Raw genomic sequence first — 16,682 nt, 5'->3', positions numbered from 1 at the left:
TCTGCTTAGCTTACACATTATACCTAGAATATGACATGCCTTTCTGTTTTTGGTACATACTAGTACATCTGTCTATTAACCATGTTCTTACATCAAACTAATGTTCTTTTGTATCCCTCATCAATCACTTATGATGAGGCAGCCAGGCAAGTGGACTACTCCTCATTTAAAGAATGCAGCATCAGCCTCCCGACATGATTCTCAAGAAACAGTAAGGGTAGATGAAGGTAGTGAACGTAGTTGTGTAGTTGATTACCGCATTTCCCCTACACTAGCATCGCAGGTGCTTGCTCTAACTTGGCAGCGTGATATGTGGTTGCATGTTGCATATGGTGTCTAGATTGTAATTCTTCCAATCTGGTTAAACTGCATGTGCTATTCTGCTTAGCTTATACATTATACCTATTAATGTGACATGCCTTCCGGTAATTAGTACATAGTACATCTGTCTATTAAGCATGTTCTTACATAAAACTATTTTTTTTGTATCCCGCATCAATCAATATGATGAGACACCTTTAGTATATGCAGTGTGATATTAGTTTCATCTTTCATATGATTTATAGCATGCGCTGCTTCTAATTTGTTGAAATGCCATTTATGATGGGACGCTTTTAACTTGGCAGTGTCATATTGGTTGCGTCTTTCATGTGGTGTCTAGTTTGCATTGCTTCTTATTTGTTGGAATGGTCTCTGCTTAGTTTACACAAACAGTTGTGAACAAGCCATGCCGTCCTGTTTTTCATACATGTTCCATGCTGGTATCATGTGTTTGCCTTACATCAAAGTAGTGATTGTCAGTATCATGCATGAATGATTTCTGAAGAGAGAATTTTATTACTTTTTATTGTCAGTTTTACTTGATAATTCAAAATCAATAAAGTGGAAGGAAGTTAGCAAGGCAGCGGATAAAGGTGCTCCTTCCAAACAGAGGTTCTCAGATTCTACTCCTCCACCCCCCCAAGATGATTTCCATGACAACACATGCATAGACACTCAACGTAGTTGTGTTGATGATGAGCACGTCTCCCCCAGTGCACCATCACCGGTGCTCCCTCTAACTTGGCACTGTTATATGTGGCTGCGTGTTATGTGTCATGTCTAGTTTGTATTGCTTCTAATTTTGTTGAATTCCATCTGCTTACTTTACACATTATACTTGAATAAGACACGTGTTCCTGTTCCTAGAACATACAATATCTGTCTATCACACCATGTTCTTACATCAAATTACTACTGTTGTGTAACCTACAACAATCACTTATCATAAGACACGTTTGACTTGGGAGTGTGATATAGGTTACATCTCGCATTCTTTTCTAGCTTGTACTACTAATTTGTTGAAATGGCACTTATGACGAGAAAGTTTTAACTTGGTAGAGTGATATTCGTTGCATCTTTCATATGGTGTCTAGCTTTCATTGCTTCTAATTTGTTGAAATGCTTTCTCCTTAGTTTACACATCATAAGCTGTGAATATACAATGATGTGAATATGCAATGGCACTAATGACGAGAGACCTCTAACTTGGTAGTGTGATGTTGCTTGCATCTTCCATATGATATATTTCTTGTACTGCTTCACATTTGTTTAAACGCCATTTATGATGAGACACTGTTAACTTGGCAGAGCGATATTTGTAGCATTTTTCATATGGTGTCTACCTTCCATTGCATTGCTTCTAATTTAGTGAAATGTCTTTTGCTTAATTTACACATCACAGTTCTGGATATCTCTTCCGTCCTGTTTTTCGTACATATTACATCCTCCTATCATGTGGTTGTCTAACATCAAACTTCAGTTTGTCTGTATCACGCATCAATTAGTTCTAAAGAACTAAATTGTTATTCGTTTTTCTTGTCGTCTTAACTTAACATGGCATAGAGAAAGAGGAAGAAACACAGAATGGCAGGGAATGGGAAGTCGAAGAATCATGCAGATTCTGCTGGTACTAATGGTGTAATAGAAGGTCAAGTCCAGCGGAAAATTCTACAAATAGGGTATCCCATGCTACACGAGCTGCAGAAAAAGCCAAACAGAAACAAATAGCTGCCACCAAACAAGCAGAGAAAGCCCTAGATCTTGCAACACATTCTACAGTACTACCAGCTGCATGAGTTACTCGTGCGTCAACCGAGCTAGCAGCATGTTCCCAAGCTCCCTTGCCACCTGACACTACTTCCCAAGCACTCTTGATACAAGACGAGTTGGCAAGATTAGATGAACCTTGTGAGCTTCAACATCAATAAGGTAGTTGCATGCTTCTTTATATGTAGTCTCAAAGTTTGATGTACACTAACACTTCCTATGTTCGTTGTTGGACTAGCACCTAGGTGCAAGAGGAAACAAACATCAGGGATAATGCTCGATAGGTTAACTAAATCTAGAGGAGGAAGAATAGAGATCCATTTTGAGGCAGGTTTAAAAAGTCCACGTGATGCTACATAGTCAGGCAAGTTAGTATCAGAGGCAGTGGTTGCCATTACGTGTCATGTATGTATCCTCCCAACATGGATTCAGTACAGGAATGACAAAGACAAAACCCAGTTCAACACCTTCCTTGACCATTTATGTATGGAAACTACTAATATTGTCTTGCTCTATCCCATACTTTCTAGGTTGCTAATAATGAGACTCCCATATTTTCAACAGATGAGGTTCAAGTTGGATAGCCAAGATAATGCAACCAGACAAGCTTGCACCCATGTTTTCAAGTCTGCTCTATGACAGTATCGGTATAACTTGAGGAAAACTCACTTTGAAGGCAAGGCTAACAGTGAACTTGCCCAAACATCTCTAGTGGAAAATATATCGGATGAAGACTGGAGAGGCCTCGTTAAACACTGGTCTGATCCGAAGTATCAAGTACATTATATATATGTGATCAGATCACATGTTGAAGTCCTATTTACGCATGTGCCACACAAATCTATCTTCTTGTAGGTGAACTGTTCAAAGAACAAGGCCAACCGTACGAAAGTGAAATTCCAACAGACGACAGGATCTCGTAGCTATATTGCACACCGCGAGGCTCTTGTAATTAGCTGCTATTTCACTCTTTTCGCTTTACCATATTATCAGATCTACATTGACTTGTTCCAAATGTAGAGGAAAGCCCGCAAGGACTAAAAAGTACCTGAACCAAATGATGTGGAAATCTTCAAGGACCGTCGCACCAGCAAGAATAAGGGCATGACTAGTCAAAGCCGCTGTTGTAAGTCCTTAATCCTCATGCCTTTTAACAACTACTTAATCCGATTTGTGCCTTGAACTGCATGGTTTGCAGCCAATGTCTATTCTTTTCAATTTTATACACAATTGTTTAGTGTATCATTGCACCTTAGAAGGTTTAAAAGAGAGGAGTGATGTTCCTTTGATCTTGACCTGTAATCCAGTTCCGTGCTGGACTTGCCCACGCAATGTAACAATTGCTTGTTTGTCTATTCTCAGTCGTTTTGTGATATGAATGATGCCATACTATGCTTACCGTATTATAAACTTTGTCTCTTTATCCTTAGCCCTCAATACAATGTGAAGAAATAGACAATGCATTAGCGATGGTACATGGTCATATGTTTGGAACCTGGTTTTATTATGTACTTTGCAATAAGATACAACTAATATTTTACATGGGTTCACCAGAATAACTTCTGTATATAGACCAAAGCTATTTTGTTTGGTTTTGGTGCCTCCTTAATATCTTTTGTTCTGGTACTACTAATGTAAAAACTCAACTTTTCAGCAAGCTATGGAAAAAATGGTGGAATTCCCACCTTCTAAAGGTGGCGAGGCGACTATAACCGCAATGTCAGCTCTTGCTGTAGTGGGTCAGTACATGTCCATTAACAGTGCCAAAAGCACGTTCTTGCGTAATACTGGGTTGGTTGTTAAGGCAATCTCGTCCAAACTGCCTCATGATCAAGATATGCAAGCTTAAAACAATGTTGTATCTGCTCTCCAGACACAAGTCCATTCCCTAACAGAGACCCTTTGTGAAACAAGGAGAGACATTGTTCTATGTCTTCAAGATATGCATGGTTTTGAAACCAGACTATCAGACATTTGCTATGTTGTTCAGGAGCCTAGGAGAAATGAAGGCGAAGGTTATGGTGCTCCATCGGACAATACAGTATGAAAACGTAACAGTCAGGTCAAATGAACTGAGCTTTTGAACTTCTGGTGGTGCATTTATCTGTTAGACTGTTAACTTTTATGCCAACCTTCCTTTTGTTTTATAGTTGTAATTTGTTTTCGTGCAATACAAAATTTGTTCTTAACATGTAGCCACCGGCTGAAGAAAACAACAAGCCATTTTTGTATAGTGTAGGGTGTTCTCTATATTTGCACTGGTGGCGATCTTTGATGCCGAGTGGATGTAATCTGTGCAATCGCCTTAATAGCCTAGCATTAGTTTCGGCCTTATTTATTTCCTACTCTTCTTTTTCCCTGGTTTGCTAGTGGCCGCAACAACCATGGTCCATATACGGACCGTGGTAACCTTGACCCTGCTATGGGTCGTAGCATCCATGGGTCTACTACAGGCCGTCTATAAATGGGCCTCCAACAGGGCCGTAGAATCGGTGGGCCTCGGGCCATTGGATAAATGGGTCTACATGGGCTGTAAACATGTGTAATTGGTATTGGCCTAACATGATAACGGGCCATTAACAGGCCAGAGGACAACAAAGGCTTAATTCTGTCACAGGCATAACGGGTCATTAATGGGCCAGAATATAGGACGGCCTAGAAACGGGGCAACGGGTTAACAGGCCAGAAACGGGCCGACTCTTGCCACGGGTCGAATTTAGCCCATTAGGGGAATAGGCCAGTAATGGGCCGGAAGTAATCGAGGGCCGGAAAGGAGCCGAAGAACGTTTGGGCCGTCAATAGGCTGAAAGCTAACACTGGCTGGAAATGGCCCATGTGAATCATGGGTCGTTAATGGGTACAAAGAAATTTACTGTTCATTATGGGCTAGAGACACCGTGGGCCTCTAAAGGGCCTAAACATACGAAGGCTTCATATGGGCTGAAAGACGTCGTGGGCCATACATGGGCCGAAAGTGAAACGGTCTGGTGTTATATTCGACGGCCTACATGATGTTGTTGGGCCGATTTCCGTTAGGCCCTAACGGGCCATAAGTTACCAGGAAAATGGGCTATTTGCGAAGAGACCATTAACAGGCTTTTCATGGGCCAGCCCGTTAACTTTTGACCAAGTCAAACGGGCCAGTTTTGTAAGCTAAATGGGCCAATGGTGGGCCGTCGCACGTGTCGACATATCATAGGAGCCTATCTGACCCACTGACGAGCTGACATGTGTTTCATCCGGCCAATCAGAATTTTACACGTGGAAATTTCCCATTGGTCCGGGTTGTTAACAGGTTATCGGATCCAAAACCCGACCCGATAGCTTAACGATGTTCTATTACGATGGATGCCACGTGTCAGTCACCCTTGACGAAAGCACTTCTATGACGCGCGATTTATCGTCATAGAAGTGGACACTTCCGTGATGATAATTTTGGTAATGTCATGGAACACTTCTACGACAGCACAGGTATGACTATCTTGATTCTGTCATAAAATTGTCATGGATGTACATGCATGACAAAAAACGCGACTACTGTGACAAACACGTATCATCACGGAAGTGTATTTTTTTGTAGTGCAAGAAAGACGCATGGGAGTGATCGTGGTGTGAGTTTGTGTGGAGTGGTGGACACGGTGCTAGGATAGCAAAGACACCCGAAGATGCGAAGACCGTCATAGGACGGTGGTGCACCGAAGAGAAGGTGAGGGGCGTAGTTCCACCTAGGATGATACGGAAAATGTTAACTAGAAGGGTAGCAGTGGCAAGAGCATCAGGCTAAAACCGGTCGAGCACGTTAGAGTGAAAGAGTAACATGCGAACGCGGTCATTAAGAGTGCAAGGAATGCGCTCGGCGCGGCCGTTCTGCTGTGAGGTGTATGGGCAAGTTAATTGGAAGATGGTTCCGTGAGAGTCCAGAAGGGTGCGGAGAGCAATGTTATCAAACTCTTCCGTTGTCGATTTGGAGTGCAAGTATGGGGCGACCGAACTGTGTGGTGACATAGGAATAAAAAAGACGTGAGTGTGGCTAAGGCATCGGATTTGCGACGAAGAGGAAAAGTCCAGACATAATGAGAATAATCATCTAAAATCACCAAATAGTATAGGTAGCCCGTGTTACTTGCAACGGGAGACGTCCAAACATCACTATGAAGTAATTGAAACGGAAAAGTGGAAACAGTTGTAGACGCACTAAAGGGAAGACGAACGTGCTTTCCTAAACGGCAAGCCTCACAAGTATGCTCGTCGAGCTTATTGCATGAGAAAGAAAAAATCCTAAGAATTTTACGCAAAATGGTGGGGTTGGGGTGGCCGAAGCAAGCATGCCAGGTCGACACCGGCGGCAAGGGCGACGGGAGTGGAGGTGGATGCGCCAGCGTGCACGGGATAAAGCACATCGGGGTGTCACATCGGTGAAGTACCATCCAGGTACGAGCATCCTTCAGAGAAAAACCAACACCGTCAAATTCAACAGTAAGTGGGTTCTCACGAGTAAGATGACGAAAGAAAACTAAGTTCGTGACTAATTCAGGCGAAACAAGAACACTAGACATAGTGATGTGTGTGGAAGTGGAGGGAAAACTAGTGCTACCAATATAAGTGATAGGTAAGGAAGAACCGTTGCCAACGGTGATACGAGTGTGTGTATGAATAGGAGTGGAGGAGGTTAGGTTATTGGGATGAACTGTCATGTGCGCAGTAGCACCTGAGTCCATGTACCAGTCGCCTCCACCACCATAGTTACTCAGCGACGGCGCAGAGTGCAGGGCGGCCAGGAGGGCGGGATCCAATGGCGCAGGGACCGCCGGTGGGAGGAGACCCCTGTAGGGCGGCGACGGGGCGGGCGGACCATAATCGCCAAGAGGTGGTGGTGCGAGGGGGGCACCATAGCCGGTGCCTGTAGGCTGGTAGGGCGCGCCGAGGAACGCCTGGTGGCTGCAGGGAAAGGATCGACAAGACCAGGCGCAGGAGCCCGTGGGACAGGTGATGACCCACAAGTGGAGGGGATCTATCGTAGTCCTTTCGATAAGTAAGAGTGTCGAACCCAACGAGGACCATAAGGAAATGACAAGTGGTTTTCAGTAAGGTATTCTCTGCAAGCACTGAAATTATCGGTACCAGATAGTTTTGTGATAAGGTTTCGTAACGGGTAACAAGTAACAAAACTAAATAAGGTGCAGCAAGGTGGCCCAATCCTTTTTCTAGCAAAGGACAAGCCTGGACAAACTCTTATATACAGGAAAACACTCCCGAGGACAAATGGGTATTACTGTCAAGCTAGTTTTCATCACGCTCATATGATTCGCGTTCGTTACTTTGATAATTTGATATGTGGGTGGACCGATGCTTGGGTGCTGCCCTTCCTTGGACAAGCATCCCACTTATGATTAACTACTCTCGCAAGCTGATGACCCACAAGTGTAGGGGATCTATCGTAGTCCTTTCGATAAGTAAGTGTGTCGAACCCAACGAGGAGCAGAAGGAAATGACAAGCGGTTTTCAGTAAGGTATTCTCTGCAAGAACTGAAATTATTGGTAACAGATACTTTTTGTGATAAGGTAATTTGTAATGGGTAACAAGTAATGAAAGTAAATAAGGTGCATCAAGATGGCCCAATCCTTTTTGTAGCAAAGGACAAGCGTGGACAAATTCTTATGTAGAGAAAAGCGCTCCCGAGGACACAAGGGAATTATCGTCAAGCTAGTTTTTATCACGCTCATATGATTCGCGTTCGTTACTTTGATAATTTGATATGTGGGTGGACCGGTGCTTGGGTACTGCCCTTTCTTGGACAAGTATCCCAGTTATGATTAACCCCTATTGCAAGCATCCGCAACGACAAAAGAAGTATTAAGGTAAACCTAACCATAGCATGAAACATATGGATCCAAATCAACCCCTTATGAAGCAATGCATAAACTAGGGTTTAAGCTTCTGTCACTCTAGCAACCCATCATCTAATTATTACTTCCCAATGCCTTCCTCTAGGCCCAAACAATGGTGAAGTGTCATGTAGTCGACGTTCACATAACACCACTAGAGGAGAGACAACATACATCTCGTCAAAATATCGAACGAATACCAAATTCACATGACTACTGATAGCAAGACTTCTCCCATGTCCTCAGGAACAAATGTAACTACTCACAAATCATATTCATGTTCATAATCAGAGGGGTATTAATATGCATAAAGGATCTGAACATATGATCTTCCACGGAATAAACCAACTAGCATCAACTACCAGGAGTAATCAACACTAGTAGCAACCCACAGGTACCAATCTGAGGTTTTCAGACAAAGATTGGATACAAGAGATGAACTAGGGTTTGAGAGGAGATGGTGCTGGTGAAGATGTTGATGGATATTGACCCTCTCCCGATGAGAGGCTCGATGGTGATGATTTCCCCCTCCCGGAGGGAAGTTTCCCCGGCAGAACAGCTCCGCCGCAGCCCTAGATTGGTTCCGCCAAGGTTCCACCTTGTGACGGCGGTGTTTCATCCCGAAAGCTTGATTATGATTTTTTCCAAGGTAAAAGACTTCATATAGCAGAAGATGGTCACTAGAGGCCTGCCAGGGGGCGTGCCCAGGGGGTAGGGCGCGCCCCCCACCCTCGTGGCCAGGGTGTGGGCCCCCTCTGATACTTTCTTTACCCAGTATTTTTTATTAATTCCAAAAATAACTTCCGTGGAGTTTCAGGACTTTTTGAGTTGTGCAGAATAGATCTCTAATATTTGCTCCTTTTCCAGCCCAGAATTCCAGCTGCCGACATTCTCCCTCTTCATGTAAACCTTGTAAAATAAGAGAGGATAGGCATAAGTATTGTGACATAATGTGTAATAACAGCCCATAATGCAATAAATATCGATATAAAAGCATGATGCAAAATGTACGTATCAACTTCCCCAAGCTTAGACCTTGCTTGTCCTCAAGCGGAAGCCGATAACGAAAAGTATGTCCATATGTTTAGAGATAGAGGCGTCGATAAAATAAAATACAGACCTGAGGGCGTCATGATGATTCTTATAACAGCAACATATATAAATATTGTCATATGATTTCTTATACGAAAGTAACAATCTATTCACAATGTCAAGTATGAATCAGAAACTTCATTGAAAACTAACAAACTGTAATCTCGGTCATTGAAGCAATTGCAATTTATCATAACATCGGAAAGATTCAATATAAGAGCTTTTTAGCAAGTCCACATACTCAACTATCATTTAGTCTTTCACAATTGCTAACACTCATGCAATACTTATGGGTATGAAGTTTTAATCGGACAGAGAGAAAGATAGGGGCTTATAGTGTTGCCTCCCAACCTTTTACCTCAAGGGTAATGTCAATAATAATAGTTCATTCTAACTTACATCCAATTATATATATATATATATATATATATATATATATATATTAGGATCTTTCCAACACAAGGTGCTTGCCAAAGGATAAAATATAAAAAGGAAAGGTGAAGATCACCATGACTCTTGCATAATGTATAAGACAAGAATAAAAGATAGGCCCTTCATAGAGAGAAGCAGAGGTTGTCGTGTGCTTTTATGGTTGGATGCACGGAATCTTAATGCAAAAGAACGTCACTTTATATTGCCACTTGTGATATGGACCTTTATTATGCAGTCCGTTGCTTTTATTGCTTCCATATCACAAGATCGTATAAAGCTTATTTTCTCCACACTAATAAGTAATACATATTTAGAGAGCAATTTTTATTGCATGCAACATGACAACTTACTTGAAGGATCTTACTCAATCCATAGGTAGGTATGGTGGACTCTCATGGAAAAAACTGGGTTTAAGGATATTTGGAAGCACAAGTAGTATCTCTACTTGGTGCAAAGAATTTGGCTAGCATGAGGGAGAAAGGCAAGCTCAACATGTTGGATGATCCATGACAATATACTTTATTTCGAATGTAAGAAAACATAACCCATTACAATGTCTTCCTTGTCCAACATCAATTCTTTAGCATGTCATATTTTAATGAGTGCTCACAATCATAAAAGATGTCCAAGATAGTATATTTATATGTGAAAACCTCTCTTTCTTTATTACTTCCTATTAATTGCAACAACGACCAAAACTATGTTTGCCAACTCTCAACAACTTTTATTCATCATACTCTCAATATGTGAAGTCATTACTCTCCATAAGATCAATACGATCTCTTTTATTTCTTTTTATTCTTTTTTATTCCCTCAAGATCAAAGTAAGATAAACAAGCCCTTGACTCAACACTAATCTTTATTATATATAGCTCACGGACTCAATTACATAGTGGAATCATAAAGCAAAACTCAAAACTAGATCATTCTAAAACTTTATTCTACTAGATCAAGATATTACTAAAAGGATCGAACTAAGTAAAACGGTAAAGATAGGAGTGTGATGGTGATACGATACCGGGGCACCTCTTGGCAGTTGCCAAGGGGAGTGCCCATACCCATGTGTTTATGTCTCCTTCTTCGGAGGTGGTGATGATGAAGTTTTTGATGGTGTAGGCTTGTCGTCCATCTTCCAAGGCATAGGCTCACCATCATAGAAGTATGATCGAGTCTCCGGGATCCTCAAATCTGCAGCCAAAATCATCCTCTTGAATCTATACTCATACTCACAGTTTTGGTTTTGCAGGTCATAGATCTGGGCTTGGAGGTGCTCGATTTTCTAATAAAGCTTGAAGATGGTTTCCCCAATGTTCTTGGCATCCAGCTTGTGGTTGTTGGTAAACTCCACGATCATCATGTGGTTGGCATTGAGTCCGTGTTCCACCATCCCTTGGCACTTGTAAACTTGTTGTTCCATTGCTTCGAGCCTTGTCTCCACGCTTCCGGTCCTCCTTGGTACCTCAACATCGCGGATGTGCAGCACCCCCTCACGCATCTCAATGGGTTGAGGGTGTTGCAGCACCTCCGCGAGGTAGGGGTTGATGACCTTCTCGAAAAACTTGACCTTGGGGGCGCTTGAAGACGTCATGGTGACCTAGATCTGTCAAAAAACAACTCGAAACAAAGACAGAGGATATTTGCGTGATACGATGGTGAAAACCTTCGAGAAATTATATAATGAATTTTTATCGACCAAAAGAAGTATCGTGCAAGAAAACAGAGCCGAGAGAGCACACGAGGTGCCCACAAGGCAGGGGGCGCCCAGGGTGGTAGGGCCCTACCACCCTCGTGGACGCCTCGTGTCCTTCCCGGACTACTTCCTATTTTCCTATTTTCTTAAATATTCCAAAACGGAGAAAAAGTGCTATTAGAACTGTTTTGGAGTCGGTTTACTTACCATACCACATACCTATTCCTTTTTCGAGTGTGAAACATTCTGGAAAGTGTCCCTTATGAATTCCTCCGGGGTTACAGTTTCAACAACATTAGTTTCAACATTTATGGGATTACTTGAGATATAATGTTTGATCCTTTGACCGTTCACCACCATTGGACTTGTGCCTTTGAAGTTGTTGATTTTTATGGCACCGGAATGATAGACCTCCTCGATAACGTAAGGGCCTTCCCATTTAGAGAGGAGTTTTCCTGCAAAAAATCCTAAACGAGAGTTGAAAAGCAACACATAATCACCTACATTAAACTCACGCTTTTGTATCCTCTTGTCATGCCATCTTTTAACTTTTCTTTAAATAGTTTGGCATTCTCTCATAGGCCTGAGTTCTCCATTCATCAAGTGAGTTAATGTCAAATAACCTCTTCTCTCCGGCAAGTTTGAAATCATAATTGAGCTCTTTAATGGCCCAATATGCCTTATGTTCTAGTTCGAGAGGTAAGTGACATGCTTTTCCATAAACCATTTTATATGGAGACATACCCATAGGATTTTTATATGCAGTTCTATAAGCCCATAATGCATCATCAAGTTTCTTGGACCAATTCTTTCAGATCTATTAACATTCTTTTGCAAAATCAATTTAAGCTCTCTGTTATTCAGTTCTACTTGGCCACTAGATTGTGTGTGATATGGAGATGCAATTCTATGATTAACATCATACTTAGCAAGCATTTTACGAAAAGCACCATGAATAAAATGTGAACCACCATCAGTCATTAGGTATCTAGGGACTCCACACCTCAGAAAAATAACTTCTTTAAGCATCTTAATAGAGGTATTATGATCAGCACTACTAGTTGGAATAGCTTCTACCCACTTAGTGACGTAATCAACAGAAACTAAAATATGTGTATACCCATTAGAGGAAGGAAACGGTCCCATATAATCAAAGCCCCAAACATCAAATGGTTCAATAACAAGAGAATAATTCATAGACATTTCTTGACGTCTACTAATATTACCGATTCTTTGACATTCATCGCAATACAAGAGAAACTTACAGGCATCCTTGAATAGAGTAGGCCAATAAAAACCGGATTGCAAGACCTTATGCGTAGTTCTATCTCCAGCGTGGTGTCCTCCATAAGCCTCAGAATGACACTTGCGTAGGATCTGTTCCTGTTCATGCTTAGGTACACAATGTCTAATAACACCATCTACTCCTTCTTTATAAAGGTGTGGGTCATCCCAGAAGTAATGTCTTAAATCATAGAAAAACTTTTTTCTTTTGCTGGTACGTGAAACTAGGTGGTATAAATTTAGCAAAAATGTAATTAGCATAATTAGCATACCATGGAGCAGTACGAGAAGCATTTATGACAGCTAATTGTTCGTCACGAAAGCTATCATCAATAGGTAGTGGGTCATCAAGAACATTCTCTAACCTAGACAAGTTGTCTGCAAAGGGGTTCTCAGCTCACTTTCTATCAATAATATGCAAATCAAATTCTTGTAGTAGGAGAACCCATCTAATAAGTCTAGGTTTAGCATATTTCTTTTCCATAAGATATTTAATAGCAGCATGATCAGTGTGAACAGTTACTATAGAGTCAACGATATAATGTCTAAACTTATCACAAGCAAATACAACTGCTAAAAATTCTTTTTCAGTAGTAGCATAATTTCTCTGGGCACTGTCTAGAGTTTTACTAGCATATTGAATAACATTTAGTTTCTTATCAACTCTTTGTCCTAGAATAGCACCTATGACATAATCACTAGCATCGCACATAATTTAAAAGGGTAAATTCCAATCAGGTGGCTGAACAATAGCTGTAGAAATCAAAGCTTTCTTAAGTATTTCAAATGCTTCTACACAATCATCATCGAAGACAAGAAGAATATCTTTTTGTAAGAGATTAGTCAGAGGCAAGTAAATTTTAGAGAAGTCCTTAATGAACCTCCTATAAAAACCGGCATGACCAAGGAAACTTCTTATACCTTTAATGTCCTTAGGACACAACATCTTTTTTATAGCATCAACTTTAGCTTTATCAACTTTAATACCTCAAGACAAGATTAGTTTCTTTATATCTCTGCAAAAGTTGATCAAGGTTGCTCAAGCAATCATCAAAAGAAGATCCATAAATGGAGAAATCATCCATGAAAACCTCAACAATCTTTTCGCAAAAGTTAGAGAATATAGCCATCATGCATCTTTGTAAGGTAGTAGGTGCATTACATAAACCAAAAGGCATACGTCTATAAGCAAAAGTACCGAAAGGGCAAGTAAAAGTGGTCTTTTCTTGATCCTCTTTTGACACAGGTATTTGAGAGAAACCAGAGTAACCATCTAGAAAGCAAAAATGTGTATGTTTGGATAATCTTTCTAGCATTTGATCAATAAAAGGCAAAGGGTAATGATCCCTTTTAGTAGCTTTATTTAATTTGTGGAAATCAATTACCATCCTATAACTTGTAATAATTCTTTGCGGGATCAATTTCATCTTTATCATTAGGAACGACAGTAATACCTCCCTTCTTAGGGACACAATGGATAGGACTTACCCACTGACTATCAGCAACGGGATAAATTATACCTGCCACCAAGAGCTTTAGTATTTCTTTTCTTACCACTTCTTTCATCTTAGGATTTAACCGTCGTTGGTGATCAACAACTGGTTTGGTGTCTTTCTCCAATTTTATTTTGTGTTGGCATAGAGTGGGACTAATGACCTTAAGATCATCAAGAGTATATCCAATAGCAGCACGGTGCTTCTTCAAAGTTTTCAATAATTTCCCGTCTTCTTGCTCCGAAAGGTTAGCACTAATAATAACAGGATATATCTTCTTTTCATCAAGATAAGCATATTTAAGAGTATCAGGTAGTGGTTTCAGCTCAAACACGGGATCACCCTTGGGTGGTGGAGGATCCCCTAGAATTTCAACAGGCAAGTTGTGTTTCAAAATAGGTCCATGTTTAAAGAATACTTCATCTATCTCCCTTCTTTCATTCATAAACATATCATTTTCATTGTCTAGAAAATATTGTTCAAAAGGATCATTAGGAGGAATGGCTATAGAAGCAAGACCAATAATTTCATCCTTACTAGGCAATTCTTTATCATGGGGTTGTCTACGAAATTTAGCAAAATTAAAGTCATGAGACATATCCCCTAAACCAGTCGTAACAATATCCTTTTTGCAGTCTATCTTAACATTAACAGTATTCAAGAAGGGTCTACAAATATAATGGGACCAAAGTTATCTTGTGGAGAGCCAAGAACAAGAAAATCAGTAGGATATTTAACTTTCCCACACAAGACTTCAACATCTCTAACAATCCCAACTGGTGAAATAGTATCTCTATTGGCAAGCTTAATTGTAACATCGATTTCTTCTATCTCAGCAGGTGCAATATCATGCATAATTTCTTTGTATAAGGAATGAGGTATTGCACTTGCACTAGAACCCATATCACATAAGCCATGATAACAATGATCTCCTATTTTAATAGAAATAACAGGCATGCCTATAACAGGTCTATGTTTATTTTTAGTATCGGGTCTAGCAATTCTAGCAGCTTCATCACAGAAGTAAATAACATGCCCATCAATATTATCAGACAAGAGATCTTTAACCATAGTAATATTGGGTTCAACTTCAATTTGCTCGGGTGGTGTAGGTGTACTAGTATTACGCTTACGAACCACAGTTGAAGCTTTGGCATGATCCTTTATCCTAACATTGAAAGGTGGTTTCTCAATATAGGTAGTAGGAACAATAGGATCATTATAAGTGATAGTCTTTTCTTCAACTTTAATAGGTGCAACTACTTTTACTTCAATGGGAGGATTATATTTAAACCACTTCTCCTTAGGGAGGTCAACATGAGTAGCAAATGTTTCACAGAAAGAAGCTACTATCTCAGAGTCAAGTCCATATTTAGTGCTAAATTCATGAAAAGCACCGGTATCCATAAAAGATTTAACACAATCAAACTTAGGTGTTATACCTGACTCCTTACCTTCACGAGATCCCAATCTTCTGAGTTGCATTTAATTCTTTCCAATAAATCCCATTTTAATTCTATAGTCTTCATCATGAAAGAGCCAGTACAAGAAGCATCGAGCATGGAGCGATTGTTGAGAGAAAGCCGAGCATAAAAATTTTGAATAATAATTTCTCTTGAAAGCTCATGATTGGGGCATGAATATAACATTGACTTATGCCTCTTCCAAGCTTGAGCAATGCTTTCTCCTTAGCGAGGCCAAAAATTATATATAATTACGATCAAGATGAACAAGATGCATAGGATAAACCTTCTGATGAAATTCCAATTTCAATCGGTTGTAGTTCCATGATCCCATATCATCACATAGCCTAAACCATGTCAATGCCTTTCCCTTCAAAGATAAAGGGAAGACCTTCTTCTTGATAACATCCTCGGGCATACCTGCAAGCTTAAATAATCCACAAACTTCATCCACATAGATTAGGTGCAAATCGGGATGCAATGTTCCATCTCCTGTAGAAGGATTAGCTGGCAGTTTCTCTATCATACCCGAAGGAATTTCAAAGTAAACATTTTCAGTAGGTTCAGTACGTTGAGGAGAAACTCTTTGCTCTACTGGTCGGGGTGAAGATACCCCGAACAAACCCCTCAAAGGGTTACTTTCCATTGTAACAAGTGACAGTAAATTTCAGCACACTATATAAATTTTTCCTTACCAAGTTCCACTTACCAAAGGCGCTTCACTCCCCGGCAATGGCGCCAGAAAAGAGTCTTGATGACCCACAAGTGTAGGGGATCTATCGTAGTCCTTTCGATAAGTAATAGTGTCGAACCCAACGAGGAGCAGAAGGAAATGACAAGCGGTTTTCAGTAAGGTATTCTCTGCAAGCACTGAGATTATTGGTAATAGATAGTTTTGTGATAAGGTAATTCGTAACGGGTAACAAGTAACAAAAAGTAAACAAGGTGCAGGAAGGTGGACCAATCATTTTCGTAGCAAAGGACAAGCCCGGAAAAACTCTTATATAAAAGAAAACGCTCCCGAGGACACATGGGAATTATGATCAAGCTAGTTTTCATCATGCTCATATGATTCGTGTTCGTTACTTTGATAATTTGATATGTGGGTGGACCGGTGCTTGGGTGCTGCCCTTCCTTGGACAAGCATACCACAAATGATTAACTACTCTCGCAAGCATCCACAACTACGAAAGAAGAATTAAGGTAAACCTAACCATAGCATGAAACATATGGATCCAAATCAGCCTCTTACGA

The sequence above is a fragment of the Triticum dicoccoides genome, chromosome 1B, assembly GCF_002162155.2.
Source record: "Triticum dicoccoides isolate Atlit2015 ecotype Zavitan chromosome 1B, WEW_v2.0, whole genome shotgun sequence".
In the NCBI taxonomy this organism is placed as follows: Eukaryota; Viridiplantae; Streptophyta; class Magnoliopsida; order Poales; family Poaceae; genus Triticum; species Triticum dicoccoides.
The sequence above is the reverse complement of the archived record's forward strand: the minus strand, read 5'-3'. Positions refer to the sequence as shown.